The sequence below is a fragment of the Tenrec ecaudatus genome, chromosome 8 (assembly GCF_050624435.1).
Source record: "Tenrec ecaudatus isolate mTenEca1 chromosome 8, mTenEca1.hap1, whole genome shotgun sequence".
In the NCBI taxonomy this organism is placed as follows: Eukaryota; Metazoa; Chordata; class Mammalia; order Afrosoricida; family Tenrecidae; genus Tenrec; species Tenrec ecaudatus.
Genome location: NC_134537.1, coordinates 162191577 through 162212482, shown reverse-complemented (window position 1 = coordinate 162212482; position 20906 = coordinate 162191577). Strand labels below are relative to the sequence as shown.

At 46.3% G+C, this 20906-nt stretch overlaps 1 pseudogene; it reads right to left on the bottom strand.

Annotated features, from left to right (window-relative positions):
- Window positions 1-1281: 1281 nt before the first annotated feature.
- Window positions 1282-20906, bottom strand: part of LOC142455583 (high mobility group protein B2 pseudogene) — a 48336-nt pseudogene continuing 28711 nt past the window's right edge.

The following is a 20906-nucleotide window of genomic DNA, read 5'->3' as shown; positions in this document are numbered from 1 at the left end:
TTTTCTTGCTGGTGCTGTGTCCTGTGACGCAGGAGCTCAGAGACAACATGATGAATGTTTTAGTGCTCCCTCCTGTACCAGAGTCCCGGTTCTCATTGTTTGTGACTATCATCTGACAGTGCTGCTAGTTGCCTGTGGGCCCTAAAGCTACTCCTCCGACCCAAACATTTAATTTAAAAGCTTAGTCCCCCGGCAGAAGAGATGATTATTATTTACCGTGTTTAAAATGCTGCATCTCTAAGGTTCCGGGTACCTATAAAAAAGAATAAAGCCTTTCTTTAAATGCCCAGCTTCCACACCAAACAGAGCTGCTCACAATTTGAAGCAGGCTTGGGAAGAGGTGCTGATAGGAATCTCTACCCAGAATTCTCCCTTTCCAAAGAGAGAGCGATGTGAATGGACAGGACATGCCCTCCAATTAAGCATTTAATACAGCCTCGGCAAATATACTCCCGTGGAATTAATACGGGTAGAGTTTTCTAGATCCAGAACCAAGGAGTTGCTTTGTTCTACAAAGAATAATAAAATCACAGAGTCCGACTTGGAGACACAACTGGGCAAATGAGTCCACCATGTCCCCAGGAGGCAGACTGGGAAACCCAGGAGCAGTGCACCGGGCGTTATGGGAGGTCAGCGCCATGTCCGAGAGACCTCCATTCCCTGTCTTCGAGACCAGACTGGAGCATGGTGCTCAGGAGAGCTCTGTCACAGAAACCTGGACAAACAGGAATCATGGTGGGTAGGGAGGTGGGGTGTATGTAATTCTATACAAATAGCAGTTATTTGGGGCTATGGAAAAGGCTAGAGCAGCGGTTCTCAACCTTCCTCATGCCGCGACCCTTTCATACAGTTCCTCATGTTGTGGTGCCTCCTGAACCATAAAATTCTTTTCTTTAAAAAAAAAATAATACACATAGTTTTATTTAAAAAGTACAAAAAAACAAAATGAAACATCCTAAAACCCCCAAAATTTACTATTGATGCTAATTCCTAGGAGTTTGCTGTGCTACCACACGTAAGTCAAGAATTAAAGACCCATTAAATATTTTAGAAACATTTAACATCAGAAGCTTTATTATCGAACGATGTAGTAGCCCCTCAAAAAACTACAACCTGCATTTAATAAAAGTATCTTCTCTACCAAGAATCTTATCAGCTATACAAAATTCTGTACAGATTTTTATACTTAAGCTATATTGAGCTGCTCTTGAATTCACATTCTTAGCTAAACAATTGCCTGAGCACCCACCCATACTCCATACATTATTACAGGATAGCCACTTATTCTTCCTCTTCCTCCTCTTCCTCCTCCTCTTCATCTTCTGGTTCATTCTTCTTTGAACCTGTGGGCCTGCCACGACCCTTCTTTCTGGCTTCACTTTGCCCTTGGCACGGTCTGCAGCCATATCCCTTTCATCTTCCTCCTTGAGCTCGGCTGCTTTCTGCTCATAGGGTTGTTTATCTTTGGCTGATTGTTCAGACCACATTTCACCCCATTTTTTTGCAGTATCCCCAATGACAAGCCTGGGTGTTTACTTTTGATCTTTGGGCGATGTTCGGAGCAAAACAGGAAGCAGATGGCGGTCTTTTCGGGGCATTGGGATCTTTTTCTTTCCCTTCTTATCGCCTTCAGGAGGCATGCCATTTTTCACCTCCCTGTCATAGCGTGCTTTGTCACTTTTTGCCATATCGTCAAACTTCGACTTCTCCTTGGCAGACATGGTCTTCCATCTCTCAGAACACTTCTTGGAGAACTCGGCGAAGTTGGCCAAGGAGTCCGGGTGCTGCTCTTGTGCGCTTCCCGGCAGGTCTGCACAAAGAAGGCGTATGAGGACATTTTGCCCCGCAGCTTGTTGGAGTCTCCTTTGCCATCGTGGTGCTGGGGTCTGACTGGTGCGAGCCCAGAAGCTTCTCCTCAGTCCCGTGAGGCAGTCGGATCCGCCAGAGACACTTCCTTCCACAGGCTCCGGCGTGAACTGGTTTATCCCATAAAATTATTTTCGTTGCTACTTCATAGCTATCATTTTGCTACTGTTATGACTCGGGCAACCCCTGTGAAATGGTTGTTTGATCCCCCCAAAAGGGTCATGACCACAGATTGAGAATCCTTGGGCTAGACAGTCAAGCGTGAGAAGCATGACATCTTTGAAATACTAGATGAAAACTTAAATAAATGAAAAGATATCTCATGTTGTTGATCAAAAAACTCCATAGTATTCACATAGCAATACTATCTAAAGCATGTCACCAGAAGAGATGAAAATGGTTGGTCAAGTGAAAGGTCGGAGAAGAGGAACAGCAGACAAGATTCGGATGGACACGGGCTCCAGCAATAGGCTCCACCCTCAAAACTACCGTGAGCGTGACACAGGGCTGGATAGGGGTTCATTTGTTATGCACGGGTCACCGCGAGTCAGAACTGACTTGAGAGCAATTAACAGCAACACCTCAAGCAACCGACAGTCAATGGAAACCCCATCAAAATCCCCTGGCGCTCTGTAGACATTGACGAGCTGGTCTTCATGCAGAGAGATGGGCCATGGACCCAAAGCACGATCATCTCGATGAGGATGCACGAAGCCGGGGGGCTTCAAAACCGGAAATCAAGACACCTGACATTGGCGTGAAATCAAAGACCACTAAATTGGTGGCCAACTGGTGTTTGTTAAGGATGCCAATCCACTCCATGAGTGCTCAGGTTCAAGTCCACAAGGGAGAGAGACTCTTAGATGTAGAGACCAAAAGATCAAACATCTGACCTGGAGTCGAGCTACGAAACATTCTTGTGTTTGCATTAGAATGACTTACTGACCAAGACAGCAGTTCTGCATCTGGGGGCAGCCAGATGGACCGGAAAGAAGCTGCTCATGGGGTAACTATGGGGGCTTTTTGTATCTCTGTCAACAATCAATTTAGGATGAGGGGTGCTACTGAAATGATTTGTACTGGTCGGTTACTTACTTTCACTGTGCACCCCTGATGGCGTCTTTGTGGTGAGTGAGGTGAAGGAAACACCCACAATGTCTGACTGCAGTTGGGCCAGAGGACTCCCTGGGAAGGACGGCTTAGCTGAAGCGTAGCCATGGTGGAACCGTATCTAGCATCCCCACGTTTCGTTGACTGTGCAAAGGCATTCATCTGTGAGGATGACAACAAACTGTGGCTATCATTGAGAAGACTGAGATCCCAGAATACTTCCCTGTGCTCCTGTGAATCTTGCACATGGATCAAGACGTGATTATGTGAGCAGAACAAGGGCACACTGCATGGTTTAAAATCAAGAAAGGTGTGCATCGGGGCTGTGTCCTCTCGCCGTACTTATTCAATCTGTATGGTGAGAAACTAATCAGAGACTGAATTATATGCAAAAGAATGTGGCAACAATGGGCTCGCCTTTAACGAGAATGGCGAGGACAGCCCAGGACTGGGCAGTGTTTCCTTCTGTTGTGCATACAGTTGCCCTGACTCAATGGCACCCAAAGAGCAGAAACCGCAATGGGGAGAAGACCAGTCTCTGAGGCTGGGTTCTCGAGAGGAGCGAAAACAGTGCAGCGTGTAGTCCGAGAGAGACTTCCAGGCAATGGCTCATGTGGTTGTAAGGCCCGGAAAGTCCCAAATCCGTGGGTCAGACATCCGGCTGGAGGCTACCCTGTGGTCATGTGGCAGCATGGACTGATGGACCCCAACTCTTCAGGTCAGGAGCAGGCTGTTGGCTTCACTGGTTGCAGGAGATGGCAGGTCCAAAATCGGCAGGTCAGATGACAGGCTGCTGGCTCATAGCTCAAGAACCAGAGTCAGAAGATGACAAGGAAAATGCAGGGTTCCCTCCTTGAGAAGGAGTGAGCTTTGACAGACATCCATTTATTTTGGATGCAGGTCGCACTCCAAAGAAACTCCCTTTTCCAACTGATTGCTTCAGATCAGATCACCAAATGGAGGACGATTACCTGCTATTCACAAAGCCACTGATGATCACTGCCTAGCCACGGTGGCACAACCCCCCCAAATTGTCTTATCAAGAAACGGGGAGGGACCACTTCCAAACAGGAATAGGGAGCCCTACCTGCCTAGTATCAAAAACAAACATGCATTCAAAATGGATCAAAGGTCTCAATGTCAGAGCTAAAACAATAAAACACTTGCAAGAAAACACAGGTTTCACGCTCCCTGACTTTGCATTAGGAAGTCCTGTCACAAAAACAATATCCAAAGCACAAGTTGCTGTTGCTGCAGGTGCTGCCAAGTGGATCCTGACTCACAGCAGCTCCAGGCGATAACTGTGGAAGTGCCTCACGGGCTTGCTTGGATGCAGCTTTCGCAGGAGCAAATAGCCAGGTCTTTCTTGCACAGTGCTTTTGGGAGGGTTGAACCATCCAGATCTTGGCTCTCAGTTGAACACTTCACTGCTTGTATCACCAGCCCCCCCTCCCCCCAATGCATTTGAGCAAAAGGAAAAAAATAGATAAGTCAGACTTGATTGAGATTAGAAACATTTTGTGACTGGTGACACTATCAAGAAGGCGAAAAGACAATCCGCAGAGTAGGAGAAAATATTTGCAATCATATATCTTACAAGGCTTTGATACGCAGGATACAGAAAGAACTCTTACAACTCAATAACTAAAAGGCAGCTCAATGTTTAGAATGGGCATACTGCGAGTAGAATTTTCTCCAAAGAAGATGAATGGCCAAGGGGCACATGAAAAGATGCTCAGAATCGTTAGCCACTGCCGATCCAAACCCACTGCCTTTGAGTCCATTTCAACGCGGCAATCCTAGAGAGTTCCGAGGTGGTGAATCTTTATGGGAGCAGACAGTCTCATCTTTCTCCCAAGTTGCTGCTGGTGGGTTGGGACTGCCAACCTTGAGGTCAGCACCCCAGTGTGGGTGTGTCACAGCTGCTGTTCCACCAAGGCTCCTTCGCCCATCATTAAAGTGCTAGGTGCCAGCGAGACAATCCCAGCTCATGGCCACCCGAAGAACGCCAGAAGGAAATACTACCCAATCCTACGCCGTCCTCATAATTGCTGCTTGGCTTGAGCTCGTTGTTGGAGCCACTGTGTCAACCGTCTCACTGGGCAGGCGGGGGCGCGGGAAGAGCCTTCCTTTCTCTTTTTCCCTGACTTTACCAAGCACGAGGTCCTGCTCCAGTGACTAGTGTCTCCTGACTAACGGTGCCGTTAGGTAACTGTAAGTCAACACCACTGACACCCGGCAGAATAGCTCTCATCCAAAGGATGCACAATAGCAAGTGTTGGTGAGGATACAGAGAAACTGGAGCCTTCATAGGCAAGTATTGTTCACAGTAACACAAAATGGTGCACTTTGCAAAACTGTCTGGAAGGGCCTCAAAAAAATTAACCCAGAGTTTTCCTATAATACGCCCAAGAGAGGAACAGAAAAACACGTTTACACAAGTTATACGTGGATGCTCATAGGTAGCCTTTTTCCGTGACAACCGGTTTATGGGAACAACCTGAATGAACATCAGCTGATGGATAACCACAATGTGATGCCCATGCAGCGACTAACCAAACTCACTGCCATTGAGCAGATGCTGGCTCACAGCGCCCCGATAGGATGGGGTAGAACTGGCCCTGTGAGTTTCCAAGATGGTGAATCTTCACAGGAGTTAAAAAGTCTCATCTTTCTCCCTCAGACTGCTAATGGTTTTGAACTGCTGGCCTTGTGGTTGGCAGTCCAATGTGTAGCCTCCACATCATCAGGGCTCCGATGCAGCAGACTACGTGGCAACAAAAATAAATGAAGTATTGGCACATGGGATAATGTGGATAAACCCTGTCACACAAAGCAAACAAAGCCGGCACCAAAGGCAACAAACATGTGGTTCTGCTGATAGGAAAGGCGAGTGTGTTAGTCTGGGTAGATTAGAGAAACAAATTCATGGGCACTCATATGTAAGAAAGAGCTTTATTTACAAGAGCAGTTGAATATTGACAAACTATCCCAGCCCAGTCCAGATCAAGTCCATAAGTCTGATATTAGCCCATATGCCCAACACCAATCTATAAAGTCCTCTTCAGACTCACAAAACACATGCAATGACACCAAATGCAGGAAGATCACAGGCCAGTGGGTGGGAAGTCTTGTGGATCCAGTGTCATTGTAAGTATCTTAGCACTGGCAGGGGTCTCCACGTGGCCTCTCCTGCTCCAGAGGTCTGGTTCCATCAGCCTCTCTCTATACATCTGCCTCCAGCGAGCTATTTATCTCCTTAGCACCTCCAAATGAGGTCATCAAGCTGCGACCTGATTGACAGGCTAAACTCCACCTGTTCACTCTGAATCCACAAACTGACACCAGATGATGTAACTGCCACAGGAGCTAGGTGGTGAGGATCAGCCAGCACTTGACTGCTAGCTGGGAGATTAGCAGTTCATACTCTACCAGGTCCCTCAGAGGCCAGGCCTGGAGATCCGCCTCGGGAAGGTCACAGTGTTGAAAACACAATGACACAGGTCCACTCCACAGAGTCATGGTCATCAGCACGGCCAGGAATCCACTCCAGGACAACCGACAGCAGCAGCAATTGACGTGCAGCATCCAAGAGAGGCAAACTCACACCGACATACAGTTGGCCCGTGGTTGCAGGGGCCTTGGGTGGGATGGGGAGTGGGTGCTAACAGGTGCCCAGTAGGTGTCTTTCTAGGGTGACGAAAGTGTTCTGGAAGTGCAGAGCAGTCATGTTGGCACGGCCTTGTGACTAGACTCAACATGGCGAAGCGCGCCTTTTTAAAAAGTGAATTTGTGATACATGAACACTAGGCTACAGAAGAATGAGAGAGACAACCAATTGATGTGGGCTGTGCTCATATGCCAGAAAGACTGGGGGCAGACAAGAGCCGAAGCAGTGCCGAGTCCGTGCCAGCCTGTCCCTCCTGGGCTGTGGGAAAGGCTTCCTTACATGCTGAGCATCCATCCGCGTCAACATGCTGAGCATCCATCCGCGTGAGCTGCCACAAGACCAGCAGGCACCCGAGGGACACTGAGGTAGACTCACCGCCGAGCAGCATTGCCGTAGATACCAAAGTCCTTTCTGACCCTGAACCACTCTCCTTTTGAGACGGACAAAGAGACCCTCTCACGAACTTATCACAGTGATCAGATAGTTACCGGCTCCAGCGGATGGTGAATTTTTCTCTCAGCCCAAAGCGTGGGACTCCTGTGGCCCTGACGAAGCTGGTGTCTCGTTCCTGGAAATGAGACTGTTAGCAGGTCAAGGGAGAAAGAGAGAGAGAGAGAGAGAGAGAGAGAGAGAGAGAGAGAGAGAGAGAGAGAGAGAGAGAGAGAGAGAGAGAGAGAGAGAAGGAGAAGAAGTGGTGAAGGGAGAAGGGAGAAGAGAGAGGAGAGGAGGGAGAGATGACTTCACAGGCTTTGTAAACTGTCCCGCAGATTCACCCAGAAATGGTCCAGGAATCCAGCAGGCTGAGCCGTCAGTGTTTATTTTTTGTAGATGGTGACATGCTGCTGCAGACTTCCAGTTTGTAATACTCCACACCGGCGCCTGAAGTCCTTTGTTCCTCTCTGAGAGGGCTGGATGCCCCTGCTCTAGGGGCTCATGGAGTTAAGCGGGCGGTGGCCAGTTGCTCCTGAATTCTTAGTGGATCCACAGTCATGCTTTCGTGTGCTGCAGTCGAACCAGCCTGAAGACAGGTGTGGGGCAGGCGCTGGTCCCTACTGACGCACCCAGGTCCCCCAGGGCCCCACATCCATCTGCTGGATGGAAGGAAACAGCGGCAGGAGGGTCAGGCAGGAGGTTTTCACGGGCCAGGCCCACAGAATCGGCCCCTCCAGCCACCTCCCTGCAGGCAGACAGGGTATAGAGCTTCCTAACCCGCAAACTCCCAGAGGGCAGCGCCGATTTCTTCCAGATCTCCCGCCAAGGTCCAACGTGGGCCTTGAGGAAACCTCAAGAAAGGGCAGTCATGCAAGACGGGGCCGTGGGCACTGTGTGCTGGCATTGGCTTTCCCCTTGGCCTGCTGTGGGCCCTCTCGGAGCTGTGAAGTGGCAGGACGGGACCCCCAGAAGGATGCGGAAGAGGCTGAACAGCTGCTGCATTTCCAACAGGTCCCTGGGTGGCCATCCCTGTACACCTTCACTGACAAAAAGGGGGGGGGAGTGGGGCGTGGAGACACCTACCGAAGTGGATGGGGGCAGGAAGGGAACGGGATGGAATCCATGGCGAGACAGCGGCCGTTATAGCCGAACCGATTCCTACTGGCCTGGAAGCCAGAGGACGGAGTAGACAGAAGTGCCCTGTAAGGGTTCCGGGCTTCCAGCGGTACCGCAGCTCACTGCTGCCGCAGCCTTCCCCCAAGGAGGGGCTGATGGGTTTGAACGGCTGACCTTCGAACTGGCAGAAACCATCTCTGAACCTACGAAGTAGGGCTCTTCTCAGGAAGGAGTGCTTAACCACGGTGCCACTAGGGCAGTGGTTCTCAACCTTCCTCATGCCGTGACCCTTTCATACAGTTCCTCGTGTTGTGGGGATCCCCAACCCTAACATTATTTTTTGTTGCTACTTTATCATTGCCATTTTGCTACTGTTATGAATCATCGTGTATTTATCTGATAGGCAAGATGTATTTTCCTTGTTACAAAATGAATAATGAAAGCATAGTGATTAATCACAAAAACAAAATGTAATTACATAATGTGAAATATTTCTAATGACAAATAAATGAAATTTTATCTTGAAGCATGATGCAGCCTGGGTAACGATCTTCATGCCAGGGGGTATCTGCATGTGGGCGGACTCGCCTGGAGATGGATAGAGGAGCGATGTCTCTGTTCCTAAGACCATCAGAAATAGGAGCTTTCCGATGATCCTGGGTGACCCCTGTGAAAAGGTCGTTTGACCCCCAAAGGTGTCTCGACCCGCGGGTTGAGAAGCACTGCACTAGGGCCTTGCAAACCGTTGGGTCCTGCATTTTCCAGACCGGGAAACTAAGGTGCAGAAACGGAGTCTTGGTCCAAGTTCAGAGCAGCGGCAGAGAAAGAAACGAAGCCTGTACCCCCTCTCCTCATCCTCCCCGCCCCCCCCCCAAGCAGCAGAGCTCCAGTGCCATCTGCACTTTTGTTCCTAGTAACCCCCAAGCAGGTGGCAAGGGAGGAAAGGGGTCCCCATGTGCTGGGTCCTCCTGACTGGGGCCAAGCACCATGCCAAGTGCTAACCTTTTTGCCTTCATCTTTCTTTTGTATTTATGGATTGATTTTTCACCACCCAATTCAGGTCTATGTTTAGACAGTGAACTTCACACATTGAAGCGAGCCATTTGGAACATCTTGGCTGAGGTGTGGCCCCATCCCTCTCCAGAAGTTCCCGCTAGCCATCCCTCCCTCCACCACCAGCCCCTGGCGGCCAGGGGTCCCCTTCCCGTCACTGCAGGCTGAGCTGCATTAGGGGGACCTCGCGGATACAGCACTGTGCATGACGTCGTCTTTGGGGTCTGCTTTCTTTCACTTGGCATGATGATTTTGAGATTCATCTGCGTTGTCAGGTAGATCAAGGTCGTAATCATTTTCTCTTTCTTCCTGGCTCTGTCCCTCCCTCCTCTCCTCCCTCCCTGTTACAGGACTGCACCACACTGCCTTTATCCATTATCTGTGGATGGGCAGACGCTCAGGTTGGTTCCAGCCGGCACAGTTACAGAGAGAGCTCATGTGAGCATCCATGTGCAGTTCTTTAGGTGGCTTGTGCTGCCCTTTCTCGTGGGTAACTAGCCCGGGGTGCAGTGGTCAGGGTATGCTTACCTCGCCTGGAGTCCAGGTGCTTCCACCCTTTTATGTCCCCTCCAGCGATGCATACAAGTTCTAGCTGCTCCACATCATGGTCTACATTTGGTAATCATCAGTCTTCCTAACCCCCTTTTGGGGGTGCAGGGTCAGTCTTAAATTCCGTTTTCTTTTCAACAGGTTTATTGGCATATCATTGACACATCATACCACTCAATAGTTCAGTCCCATCAAGGAATGTTGTACAGTCGTCACCACAATAGTTTTAGAACATTTTCTTCAATCTGATACTCACTCATGTCCCCCCAACCTCTGCTGTAACTCAAGGCACTAGAATCCCACTACTGTCTCTATAGATTCACCTACCCTGGATTTCATCCACAGAGACCCTTACAAAGCAAGCAGATAAACGAAAACTCTAACAAAGTAAGACCGATAAAAACTTCGGTCAAGCAGAAAATATTTAAAACTGGAACACATTTCAGTGGGTCCTTGGGGTGATCAAATGATGAGGCGCTCCATTTTAAAGTGCCTGCAACTACAGCGAGATCCACTTTTCAATGCGTTCTGAATTCTCACAAGGTCTTCACAGTCTTGGTCTATGGCCAGAGGGGGTACACCAGGAGCTTAATCCACATGTATTTCCCTTCAATCAAAACACAATAAAATTGACACAGTTGTACAATGGTTCACACGGGAGATCAAATGATATGACATTTTGACCTAACCGTGTCTGCCATCATCAACTTTGGAATGCTCTCAGTCTGATAACAGGGCTGGTTGTACCCTTCAGCTCTGATCAGAGGGGGTTGGTCAGAGGCTTCCTCCATGTGTGAACCCTGATCACGGATTTTCCGTTTCCACCGTCATCCACAGCCTTCTACAAACCAGGTGTCCACAATGTAAGCCCGCTGCCTTTCCCTCTTTCAGATTTGGATTACTTACAGTCCGTGGATCACACAGGCTGGTGTGCTTTTCCCATGAGTTGATATCTCACTTAGACAGCTGCTTGTTTGAGAATAAGCCTTTAGGACCCCAGTGCTAATCTTTCTGATAGCTGGGCATCATCTAGTTTCTTCATCACACTTTGCTATAGCATCCATATCTAGAAAGATCACTTCATGAGACTGAGCACCGAGCAGGACCATGTCATAAGAACTAATTGCTCTTAGATGGGGGCAAGAATGAAGTGCAAGCCCCAAATGCATTCATGCATCGATGGTTCGTACATGTCTCTGGCTCACTTAGAGACGTTGTCATTTTGCGTCAGCGCACATTATCAATCATCCTCCTGGGACATCACTTCCGCTGCCATCAAGTCAATGCTGACTCACAGTGACCCGCTAGGGCAGGTAGAACTGCCCCTGTGAGTCACCAAGCCCGCAAGTCTTCACAAGAGCAGAAAGACTCATCCTTCCCCTGAAGAGCTGGCAGGGTGTTTCGACCTGCTGACCTTGAGGTTAGCAGTCCAGTGAGTAAGCACTAAGCATTAATAGCATTATTAGTGTAGTCCATGGTGTGGAATTTAAAATACTGTTGAGAAAAGGACATTATATGAGTCTAGGCCAGCTATGAACCGCAGTACGTGAACTGTTGACTTGTACACATTAAGCTCCTACGCGACTGGACCCTATTGACACAAACAATGGGGGTTAGTGATAGGGCAAATGCTCCAGTGATATCCATTCACAACAGCAGGGTCACGCCTACCAGATTAATACATGTCATAATGAAGCAAGGAAGGTAGTTCTGGGACACCATTCATCGGGCACCCTCAAGATGAGATCTGAACCAAAGTCCAGCATCTGTTAGTCCTGTGCCCTTGGGGCAGCAGTCGTCGGCTTCTTCTCACACAGGGGGTTCTAGCCTTGAGTCCAATGGCTACGGGTGAATCTGAGGTACAGTTGAGCTCTCTTAGTGGGGTTTCCGTATCCAGTATGTCAGGTGTAGGCTATGAAGGATGCTGTGCGCCTCGAAAGAACAGTCTGAAGTCCCTGCAGTGAACAGCGCACAGACAGGGCCACCAAGGCTACATAGAAACGAGGTCAAAAGTGTCCAGTTAGGAACCCGGCACCTGGTCTGTTCTCCCCTTGGGCTCCACATAAGTGTTATTGCAGGCTTCTTCTCTCTTGGGAGGTGGCTCCTTCCCGCTTCCCACCAATAGAGCGATCATGGCCTTCTCTGAGACATGAGTGGCCCCGCACCCCTAGCTTGACTCCAGTTTCTAGGAAGACTTCCTTCCCGCTCTGGCTGAGAGTCTGTTGGGGTGGGCTGGCCTTAGCACCACTTTATATCAGTTTTTGTTCTTTCAGTCTTGCCCCAAACACTGTGAGGTAGCTATTTGTGTCCTGTGCTGTGAATAGGAACACCAGCCTCCTTTCAATCGTTTTATGCAAATGGCCTGACCACCTTTGAGCTATTGCTCAAGGTCCATTCTTTAGAGGCCCTGCTCTGCCTCCTCTCTTCCCTGCAGCTTCATCTTTTTCTCTTTCCCCTGACTCTTCCTCCTTACCCACCACACTCCCAAATTTAGAGCAAATTCACTGCCATTCAGTCCATTCTGACACAGTGACCTTGTAGGACAGGATCCTATACTCACAAGACAGAGGACAACTGCCCCTGTGGGTGTCCAAGACTGCAACTCTTTAGGGGAATAGAAAGCCTCTTCCTTCTGCACAGAGCAGCTGGTGATTTTGAACTGCTGCCCTTGCAGTTGGTAGCTCCACAGGTAACTCAGTACACCACCAGCGTTCCTTCTATAAAACTCAGTGTGATAGTCACATCATCTGGTGTCAATTTGGGACTTGAGAGGATTAAGAGTGAAGGGCTGGAATCTAGTCTGTCAATCAGCTCATAGCTAATGAGGCTTCTGTGTAGGCATGACCTTCTCCTGAGAATTCTGGGAAATCCTATTTTTCCTAGTTGGAGGCAGGAGATTCTAGCTCTCGGCCGATGCTTTCGTAATGTACAATTACCCTTTATATAAACGGTCTCTTATCCACAGGAGTGTTTTTGAATTTGTTTTTCTAGCCTACCCAGACTAAGACACTCAGCCTATCCTAAATAAACCATCCATGTACACGTTCTGAAGGAGCACAGCGAAGTGTTCTGGAATTTCCAGTCTCCTCACGGTTATCCATAGTTTGTTATGATCCACACAGTCAAACGCCTTGGCGTGGGCAATAGAACTCAAGTGAGCGCGCACGCCGAGTGACGCTCGGAGGAGGAAGCGCAGCCCTCTTTCCCCTCCCTCGTTGCCCCTGGCCCAGCGGGAGCCCTCCCCAGTGCGCCTGTGCGGAGGCCTACTTGATTATGTGTGCCCTCTCTTGGCTTCTGCGTTAGCGGCCGGGTGGAGGTGGGGAGGGAAGAAGACTCGCAGGAGGCGGTAGAGGGGAGGTGGGGGGAGTCAGCAAGGACATGGCTCCTGACTCCTGTGCGGAACATGGTCTCTAGCGACCGGCCCGTGTCACTGGAGGACGAGGTCTCCCATAGTATGAAGGAGATGATTGGAGGCTGTTGCGTTTGCTCAGACGAGAGAGGCTGGGCCGAGAACCCGCTGGTTTATTGCGACTGGCACGGCTGCAGCGTCGCGGTGCATCAAGCTTGCTATGGCATTGTTCAAGTTCCTACTGGACCATGGTTTTGCAGGAAATGTGAATCTCAGGAGAGAGCAGCCAGAGTGACTCTCTACTTCATGAGACTGGAACCATGACTGCTGGCACCTTTTGTCTCTCATCTTCCCAGCCCCTTCTACCAGAAGAAGGGAGCTCTTTTGAAGAATCCTGGGGAAGGACTCTGACTGGCCTGTCTTGGAGCATGTGCCTGTCCATGTGGCTGGAGAGTAGGGAGGGTACTATGAATGGCAACCTTCACTAGAACTACTAGTTGGAGTCAGGGGTAAGAGCAGTTTCCCTAATGCCAGGGGTGGTGTGGGTATTGTTTACAGAAGGGGGAGTTGGTTTTTTTTATGGTTATGATATAGTCCCTTTGTTGTAGGTTGTCTTACATTGTTTCTTAAAAAATTTTTAAGTAAATACATGAATATCATAACTATTCATTCACGCTCTAAAGCCATTAGATTTGTCTCTTGAGTGTATAGTCTTGTTGATTTTGCTGTGTTAATTTAAAATTGTCAAACTTCAAATTTTCTGCACAGTTTTCATTCTACCTGACCCACTTTGAACATTTAAAACTTTTTATTTTTGAAACTTTTCACTTCTTTTATTTAAATTGTTTTATTAGGGGCTCATACAACTCTCATCACATTCCATACATACATCAATTGTGTTAAAGCACACTTGTACATTCTTTGCCCTCATCATTCTCAAAAAATTTGCTCTCCGCCTAAGCCTCTCCCTCCCTCATGAACCCTTGATAATTTATAAATTATTTTGTCATATCTTGTCCTGTCTGACGTCTCCCTTCACCCACTTTTCTGTTGTCCATCCCCCAGGGAGGAGGTCAAATGTAGATCCTTGTAATCGGTTCCCCCTTTCCTACCCACCCTCCCCTTACTCTCACAGTATCGCCACTCACATCACTGGTCCTGAAGAGATCATCCGTCTTTGATTCCCTGTGTTTCCAGTTCCTGTCTCTACTAGTGTACATCCTCTGGTCTAGCCAGACTTGCAAGGTAGAATTGGGATCATGGTAGTGGTAGTGGTGGGGGGAGAAGCATTTAGGAACTAGAGGAAAGTTGTATTGTTCATCTTTGCTACATCGCATCCTTACTGCTCATCTCCTCTCCGAGACCCTTCTGTAAGGGGATGTCCAGTGGCCTGCAAATGGGCTTTGGGTCTCCACTCCGCACTCCACCCCTCATTCACAATGATAGGATTTTTTGTTTTGATGATGCCTGATGCCTGATTTCTTTGACACCTCATGATTGCACAGGCTGGTGTGCTTCTTCCATATGAGCTTTGTTGCTTCTGAGCTAGATGTCTGCTTGTTTTACCTTCAAGTCTTTAAGACCCCAGACGCTGCATCTTTTGATAGTCGGGTACCATCAGCTTTCTTTGCCACATTTGTTTATGTACCCATTTGTCTTCAGTGATCGTATCAGGTCGGTGAGCACACAGTGATAGCATTTTTTGTTCTTTGATGACTGATAAGAACATTTAAAACTTTTAGCTTTCTTACAGTTTTTAGGATTTCTGAGAAGCTTTATTTTAAATTTTAGTACCTGTGAATGGTCACTGTTACAATCAGAACCTATGTTTTTGTAGATAATTGGAACAGTTTAAGTTTTATAAGAGGATATTTTACATGGTTCAAAATCATAAGTTTGTAAATTGAATATTTTTTTCTCTTAACTTTTCACTTGGACAGTTTTGTCTCTGTTTCTCATTTTTATTAATTAAAAAATATTTTATTAGGGGCTCATACAACTCTTGTCACAATCCATGCATATACATACATCAATTGTATAGGGCATATCTGTGCATTCTTTGCCCTAATCATTTTCTTTCTTTTTCTTTTATTTTTTTACATTTTTTGGGGGCTCATGCAACTCTTGTCTCAATCCACACATATACATGCATCAATTGTATAGAGCACATCTGTACATTTTTTGCGCTAGTCACTCTCAGGGCATTTGCTGTCCACTTAAGCCCTCTGCATCAGGTTCCCTTTTTTTTTTTGCCCTCCCTCCTTGCACCCCCCTCCCTCATGAGCTCTTGATAATCCACAGATTGTTATTTGGTCATATCTTGCCCTATCCGGAGTCTCCCTTCCCCCCCTTCTCTGCCGTCCATCTCCCAGGGATTTTTATTAATTTTAAGTGCTTTTTTTTACAGTGTACAAAATTATAGTACATAGACTTGTTTTTCTGCCCACTCTACAAAAAGGCACATGCTTGCAATATATTTCTCTCACCATGATGCTACTTTCCTTTTCAGAATAGCTTTCTTCTAACTCTAGATTATTTCTTACAAAGCAAATATGAATGTTTCATTTTTCCTAATTTTTGAGTGTTTCTCACTTTTTGGTACACCAGAAATTATGGTCCACAATATTTACAATGAAAGTATTATTTTAAATCACGCAGCAATAAAGCTAATCTCTAGTTGAGCAGTTTGAAACCACCAGCTGGCTCCATGGGAGGAAAATGAGGCTTTTTTTTTCCAGGAAAGAGTTACAGTCTTGGAAATACACAGCTGCAATTTTACCCTGCCCTTATAGGGTCATCAAGAGTCAGAATTGACCAAATAGCAATGAGTTTTTTGTTTGTATATTGTCCTATTACTGAGCAGAAATTAACAGTTGCCATAAATTTTCTAATTGTAAGCAGTTTCTAATTTTTTTCTTTTTGAGAAAACTATTAGCAATTAAGTAGGGTTTACATTTCAGATCAATTTTATGTCCAACAACTTATCAAACCCCAAATAGTTTTGCCCTATTCCCTTTTAAGTTCTCTTCTTAAAAAATATTTTTTTCTCCACCCAAGGTCATACCTATCTACCCCCAGTTTAGCTTATTTTTTCATTTCCCTTCATTTCTTTAAAAAAAAATTTTTACTTGGGGATCGTATAGCTCTTACCACAATTCATACATCCATCCATTGTGTCAAACATATTTGTACATTTGTTGCCATCATCATTCTCAAAACATTTTCTTTCTACTTGAGCCCTTGGTATCAGCTCCTCATTTTCCCCTCCCTCCCTGTGATTTTTTAATGTTAGCCCATTTCTACATTCTTGGAATCAGTTCCACTCATCCATGTTGTAGTAACTTTTTAAATAATGCTGTCAAATTTTGTTCATTATTATTTTTAGTTACATTTGAGACGGCTTCAAAAAGTTGACAAAAGACTTGTATATTAATAACAAATAAAAGTCTGTGGTGTTTTTTCCCTCTTTAAAAAAAAAAAAAAAGAACTCAAGTGATCATCTTTCTGGTCTCTGACATCAGCAATGATGTCCCTTGTTCCACTTCCTCTTCTGAATCTGGCCCCAACCTTTGGCAGCTCCCTGCTAGTGTACTGCTGCAATCATCACTGGGTGATCTTCAGAAACATTCTACTTGTGTGTCCTATCGGTGATACTAGCCTATAGTCAGAGCATTCTGCTGAGTCACCTTTCTTTGAAATGAGTGTAACTGCGGGTCTCTTCCAGTCAGTTGGCCACGTAGCTGTCTTCCATGTTTCCTGGCACAGATGAGTGTTTCCAGTGCTTCACCAGCCTGTTGAAACATTTCAATGGGCATTCTCTGTTGGCCATTCCCCAGGGAGGAGGCCATATGTAGATCCTTGTAACCAGCCCCCACCATCTACCCCACCCTCCGTTTCTATAAATTCTTGACACGATTTCCAGTGAAGGCATCTGGTTCATCATGTCTTTTTGTTGTTTGCTGTTGGGCGATTTTTCATCAATGACTCAATCTCTTCACTTCTTATGAGCCTGCTGGGATTTTTTAGTTTCCTCTTGAGTCGATGTTATGGATTGAATTCCCCCCCACCCCACCCCAATATCAGTATTGTAAATCCTAATAGTATGCCTGATGGTTTGGGTACCATTTGAAAATGGGGTTTCTCTGCTATATTAATGAGGCGGGGTTCCTGTTGAGTTCATCTCTTTTGCAAGCCAGTACACAGAGATGCCAAGGCCCCTGCAGACAGCGCCAGAGCAGAAGCTCAAAAAGACAAGGCGTTTTCTCCAGAGAAAACACAAGAGAACACCCCCCAGAGCCAGTACCTGTGTCAGACCTCCAGCCTCCTCAACGTGGGGAAAATAAATGTCTGCTCATTAAAGCATCCACTTGTGGTATTTCTGCTATAGCAATGCTAGATAATGACGTCAGTTTGGTTAAACTATATGCTTCTAAGAATTCGTTCATTTCATTGTATCCACTTTGTTGCCAGATCGTTGTTCATAATATTCTGTCAAGACTCTCTTTTTTGGTTTGGTTTTACTATTGGGTATGTGTGAGGTTAGATCTTTGGAAGAGCAAAACCAGTAACGCGTGTAGGTGTGTGTATATTGACGAGGGTTATGTTAAGAAATCGTGCACACAGTTGTAGCTAAGTCCAGTTGGTTCCAGTCCATTGGTCAGGTGTAAGCTGGAGGCTTCTGATTCGTGTGGCAGTAGGAGCTGATGAACAGGAATCTGTAAGATGAGGGCAGAAGGTTCACGGACTGGTGGAAGGCGAGGGGAACCAGAATTCAAGATTGGCACCCCACTGATGGCAGGCAATATAAAAAAGGAGATCTATGAACCAGATGTGGAAGCCAGAATCAATAGAAGACAAAGGGGCAAGAGAGAGCCCAGTTTTGCCCAGGGCCCCTCTTGGACATAAGGCCCCATCTCCAGTGAGGTCCCATGTGGCTGCATCCCTGCCTTCACGCGGGTCCTTGGAGTTGTTGTAACGGCCTTTGTTTTGTTTCTTCTTTTGTGTATTTGGATTTTTTTTGTCAGTTTAGATAACGTTTTGTCAATTTTTAAAAACTCTGAAGAGAGCCTCTGGTTTTGTTGTTTCTCACTACTGTTTTTCTGTTTTCGATTTTATTCCTTTATCCTCTGATCCGCATTTCCTTTCTTCTGGGAGGTGTAGTCCTAGCTACTGTGCTCTTCTCTTTTTAGCTCTGAAGTTTTTAAGTTGTGATTTGTGCTACTTCTTCTTTTCCATGAAGGCACTTATTGCTCTAAGTTTCCTTCTGAGTACACTGCTCTCACTGCCTGCCTTACATTTTGGTACGTTGTACTTTAGTTTTGTTTTTAATTATTTTATTGGGAGCTCGTACGACTCTTATCACAACCCATACCTACATCCATTGTGTCAAGCACCTTTATATTTGTTTCCCTCATCATGCTCAAAACATTTGTTTTCTACTTGAGCCCTTGGTACCAGCTTCTCATTTCCCTCCTCCCTTCCTGCTCCCCCACCTTCCTGAACCCTTGATAATTTATAAATTAGTATTATTTTGTCATATCTTACACTGTCCGATGTCTCACTTCGAACACCTTTCTGTTGTCCATTCCCCAGGAAGGAGGTTATATGTAGATCCTTGTAATCAGTTCCCCCTTTCCACCCCACCCTTCCTCCACACTCCCAGTATTGCCACTCTTACCACTGGTCCCGAAGGGGATCATCTGTCCTGGATTCCCTGTGTTTCCAGTTCCTATATGTACCAGTACACATCCCCTGGTCTAGCTGAATGTGTAAGGTAGAATTCGGATTATGACAGTGGGGGCTGGGGGGAGGGAAGCATTGAAGAACTAGAGGAAAGTTGTATGTTTCATCATTGCTACACTGTACCCTGACTGGCTCATCTCCTCCCAACGACCCTTCTGTAAGGAGATGTCCAGTTGCCTACAGATGGGCTTTGGGACCCCAATATGAACACCCCCTCATTCACAATGATATGATTATTTGTTCTTTGATTACTGATACCTGATTCCTTCAACACCTCATGATCACACAGGCTGGTGTGTTTCTTCCACGTGGGATTTGTTGCTTCTGTGTACTTTTATTTTCATTGGACTCGAATACATTTGCGATTGCTATTTTATTTCTTCCTTAACCCATTGGTAGTTTAATAGTGCCCTTTTAGATGTCTATATGATTATGTGCCGTAGTGGGTTATGCACTGGACTGCGAACTACAAGGTAAGCGGTTGAACCCATGGGAGAAAGATGCGGTTGTCTATTCCCATGAAGAGTTACGTGAAGAACTCCAGTCTCACAGGGGCAGTTCTACCCTGTCTTGTCGGGCCTCTGAGTCAGGGAGTCGTTTACATGATTATGTTCTTTCCAGTGGTGGCTGTTGTTTTGATATCTAGTTTCACTCCATTGTGGTCAATGGGAATACTTTGTATGATCTCAGTCTTTTAACATTTATGGAGAATCGCTTTGTGATTGATCCTGGAGTCGATTGCAGATTGTACTCTTTGGGGGTGAAGTGTTCTATAGATGCCTGTTAAGACAAATTGGCTATTAGTGTTCTTCAGGCCATCAATTTACTTGTTGATTCTCTGACATCAGGGCTTCCCAAAGTGGGTGATATTACCCGGAGATGGGAGGGGGTGCTGGAATCCAGGGGGGCTGTCAGATTAGACAGTTCTTAGTACTTTCAACATTCTTTACCAACATCATAGTGCAAATGCATCCGTCTTCTTCTCTCGTCCTTATTGCCTGACTCACTTTCACATGCGTATGAAACAACTGGATGAATGGCTTTGGGTGAGGGATATCTTGGTCCTCAAACAACATGCTTACTTTTCCAACACGTTAATGAAGTGCCGAGGATTAACCCAATGCAATGAGTCCTTTGCTCTCTTGACGAGTGCTCCATGAATGCTCATTGTGGATCCTACCAAGACGAAATCCTTGACAACTTCTATCTTCTCCCCACTTATCATAATGGTCCTATGGGTCCAATGTGAGAATTTTGTTTTCTTTACATTGAGTTGTAATCCACTTTGAAGGCTGAAATCCTTGGTCTTCATCAGCCAGTGTATCAAGTCCTCTTCACTTTCAGCAAGCAAGGTTGTGTCACCTGCACATTGCAGGCTGGTAATAGCCTTCCTCTAAATCTGAGTGTGCATTCTTCTTCATACAATCCAGCTTCTCTGATGATTTTCTCAGAATATAGGTTGAATTAGTGTGGCGACAAGATACAGCCCTGGTATCATATAATTTCTTGTTCTGTTCATACAATTGTTTCTTGATCCATGAACAGATTCCAAATAAGTACAATGAAATGTTTTGGAATTCCCAATCTTCTCAAGACTATCCATGGTTTGTTTTAGTCCACACAGTCGAATGCCTTGACATAGTCAATAAAACACAAATAAATATCTTTCTGATAGTCTCTGCTTTCAGCCAAGATCCATCTGACATCGGCCATGAGATCCCTTGTTCCATGTCCTCTTCTCAATCTGGCCTGAAGCTCTGGCAGCTCCCACTCAATGTACTGCTGCAACCATTGTTGGATGATCTTCAGCAAAAGTTTACTCGCATCGGATATTAATGATATTGTTGTATAATCTGTGCATTTGTTGGGTCACCTTTCTTTGGAATGTGTTTAAATACGATCTCTTCCAGTCAGTTGGCCATGTAACTGTCTTCCAAATGGCTTGGCGTAGGTGAGTGAGTGCTTCCGATGCTATATCAGCTCTGCAATATTTCAATTGATCAATTCCTAGAGCCTTGT